The 3,428-nt window shown below is 44.6% G+C and overlaps 1 non-coding gene across 1 annotated transcript; it reads right to left on the bottom strand.

Moving 5' to 3' along the window:
* Window positions 1-813: 813 nt before the first annotated feature.
* Window positions 814-1,009, bottom strand: LOC132834573 (U2 spliceosomal RNA). The gene has a single exon (XR_009647214.1). It is a non-coding gene; the product is annotated as a U2 spliceosomal RNA (small nuclear RNA).
* Between the last annotated feature and the right edge of the window lie 2,419 nt (window positions 1,010-3,428).

The following is a 3,428-nucleotide window of genomic DNA, read 5'->3' as shown; positions in this document are numbered from 1 at the left end:
GACTGAATGGTCTGTTTCTGTGCTGTACATCTCTATGACACTATGTGACTTCTATGCATCAGATCTTTTCCTGCTTCACAGTGTTCTCAAAATCTTTCGTTCAGTGCATCCAAGTCATCCTCATCATAATCAATTTAGGGGCGGCACGGTGGCACAGTGGTTAGCACTGCTGCCTCACAGCGCCAGGGACTTGGGTTCAATTCCCGCCTCAGGCGACTGACTGTGTGGAGTTTGCACGTTCTCCCCGTGTCTGCGTGGGTTTCCTCCGGGTGCTCCGGTTTCCTCCCACCCTCCAAAGATGTGCGGGTCAGGTGAATTGGTCATGCTAAATTGCCCATAGTGTTAGGTAAGGGGTATATGTAGGGGTATGGGTGGGTTGCGCTTCGGCGGGTCGGTGTGGACTTGTTGGGCCGAAGGGCCTGTTTCCACACTGTAAATCTAATCTAATCTAATCTAATCTCCAAACTGTTGAATACTGCAATAGCCTCATCTTCTCCATTTTTTTTCTAAAATGCCGTTTGACTTTAGGTCGAGCAGGTTGGCAACCTTATTTAACTTCTGTTGTTCGGAGTTGGGAATTGGAGGGAAGGGGCGTCATGCACCAGGGATGAAGTGATAAAATTTAGAGTGAAAGGTGAACTGAAAGGAAGATACCAGTGAATATCAACCGAGAACGAGTTGACTTGCACGAAAGAGAGTCCGACTTGACCAAAAAACTGTCTGTACACTTTCTTACACACAGACTCGGAAGATGAGAAATAAAGAAAACACTCACAACAGTGAACAAATAAAGCTGTTTTTCGGATTCTTTAATGAGGGTGCACTATTCTCAGAAGCACTGCAATACTAGGAAAATGCGCGAATTTGATGGAGCATGCTCCTAACGCAACTACTTCCTCCAAAAATCAGATTATCATTCAGTCCCCACCTAAGGTGTACAGTATATCAGATATTAAAACTGAAAAGAACAAAACTACACATGATCTTAGCCAAACGGCTCAGAAGCGATACTGGTGTTAATTTCAATATCAGAGTGGAGCTGGAAAAGTGCAACAGGTCAGACAACATCCAAGGAGCAGGAAAATCGTCGTTTCGGGCAAACGTCCTTCATCAGCAGCGGGTGAAGCTGGGGAGAAGGTAGCTAAGAGTGCAATATGTGAATGGGGGTGGAGAGGAAGGTGATAAGTCGGAGAGGAGGTTGGAGCAGATAGGTGGGAAGGAACATTGGCAGGTAGGACAGGTCATGAGGATGATGCTGAGCTGGAAGATTGGAACTGGGGAAGATGGGGGAGGGGGAAGTAGAAAGATGGTGAAATCCACATTGATGCAATGGGGTTGAAGGATCCTGAGGCAGAAGATGACGGATTCTTCCTCCAGCCGTCCAGTGGTGAGGGAGTGGCGATGAAGGAGGCCCAGGACCTGCATGTCCTCTGCAGAGTGGGAGGGGGAGTTGAAATGTTTGGCCACGGGGCCGTGGGTTGATTGGTGCGGATGTCCTGGAATGTTCCTCAAAGTGCTCTGCGAGAAGGCACAAAGTCTCCCCATTTTAGGAGAAACTGCATTCGGGAGCAATGGATACAATAAATGACATGTGTGGAAGTGCAGGTGAAACATTGATGGTAGTGGAAGGCTCCTGGATGGAGGTGAGGTGCGGAGGTTTGTCCACAGGTTCTGCAATTCCTCAGCCAACCTTTTCTCAGGAAACCAGCTCTAACTCCTCACAGTGATGATGTGAACTGAGCATACTCATCCCCGGGAGCTTTCTTGTCAACCTGTTTGACCTTGTCTCGATTGTCTCCACCATCTTTCTGATCGTGTGGTTTCCAGAACGAGTTTCAGCTGAATCTGAACTATTGCATTACAAAATCACAACAACACCGTATTGATCTCACAGTCTCTGTCACTGTGAACAAGGACCAGAAGACCGTGTTCTTTATGAGATGATCTCTCAGCCTGTCCTGCCAGCATAGATTCAATAATTGCATGTACACTCTGCTCCTGTAAACCCCTTTTTGATTTGGACTCCAATTCTCTATTGACTCTTCTTCTGCCAGAAATCTATCACCTCACATTTCTCCACATTTGACTTCATCTGTCATCTATCATCTACCCCACCGAAATACAATATCTTTCCGACATTCAACACCATCCTCCTAATAGCTCTCAGCTTTCCTTTTCACTATCATCGAGATACTTCAACATTGTGCCTTAACACCAGGAAACAATGAACATCAAGAATAGCAGCGCCATATTTACCCAACGACACTGGACTTTCGTGTGTGTGTATGTGTGTGCGCACTTGTTTCCTGGTATCCATTTTCAAACTCAATCCCTTGGATACTCACAGCCAGACTTCCTCACTGTCCTATTCCAATCGCTTGGCAAGAACTGGGAACGCATCATTTGTCATCCTTGTTGGCTGAATCATTCCATTAACTTTCTGATCGCAGTGTACAGGGCCTTCTCATTCCCACAGGATGGTAATGTATCATAATTTCTCACCATTTTGAACAAAAGCATTCAGATTTTAACTATAATTCCTACTATCATGAATCACATTTCATCACATCATATTTGACTTTTAAAATTTACTTTACTTATCCAGTGAACTGTTCAGAAATTTTATTATCACAGTTAGGAAGTTTGGTTATGTGGAATCCCGGGAAAGCTAGTAATTTGGACACAAAATTGGCTTGAAGTTAGGAGACAGAAGGTGGAGGTTAATTATTGCCTTTCGGACTGGCGACCTGTGACCAGAGGTGAACTGCAAGGATTGGCGCTGGATCCACATTTATATTATGCACTGAGATGAGATTATAGGAGGTATGCTGAGTATGTTTGCAGCTAACACCACAACTGGTGATGGTGTGGACAGTGAAGATTATTACCTCACAATACAATGGGATCTTGATCAGATGGTCCAATGGGCCAAGTGGTAGCAGATGGAGTTTATTTTAGATAAATATGAGGTGCTGAACTTTGGTGAGGCAAATCATGGCAGGACTTACACATTTAATGGTAAGCTGTGCTTGCTGAAGGAAGGCACTTTGGAGTGCAGGTTCATAGTTCCTTGGAAGTGGAATCTCAGGTAGACAGGGCCATGAAGAAAGCGTTTCATACACTTGATTTATTAGGCAGTGCATTGTGTGTAGGTGTTGAGATGTCATGTTGTGGCTGGAAAGCACACTGATTAGGACACTTTAAAATAAAGCATTCAGTTCTGGACTCCCTCCCTATAAGAAAGATGTTGTGACACTTGTGTATCAGAAAAGATTTACAAAGATGTTGACAGGCTAGATGGTTTGAGCTAGAGGAAGACGCTGAATAGGTTGGATCTACTTTCCCTGGACTGTCAGAGTTTGTGGGGTGACCTACTGAAAGTTTTTTTCAGATCATGAGGGACATTGATGGGATAAATAGAAAATATT

Source organism: Hemiscyllium ocellatum, chromosome 40 (assembly GCF_020745735.1).
Source record: "Hemiscyllium ocellatum isolate sHemOce1 chromosome 40, sHemOce1.pat.X.cur, whole genome shotgun sequence".
Classification (NCBI taxonomy): Eukaryota; Metazoa; Chordata; class Chondrichthyes; order Orectolobiformes; family Hemiscylliidae; genus Hemiscyllium; species Hemiscyllium ocellatum.
Note: the sequence above shows the minus strand (reverse complement) of the source record. Positions and strands in the feature narration are given on the sequence as shown.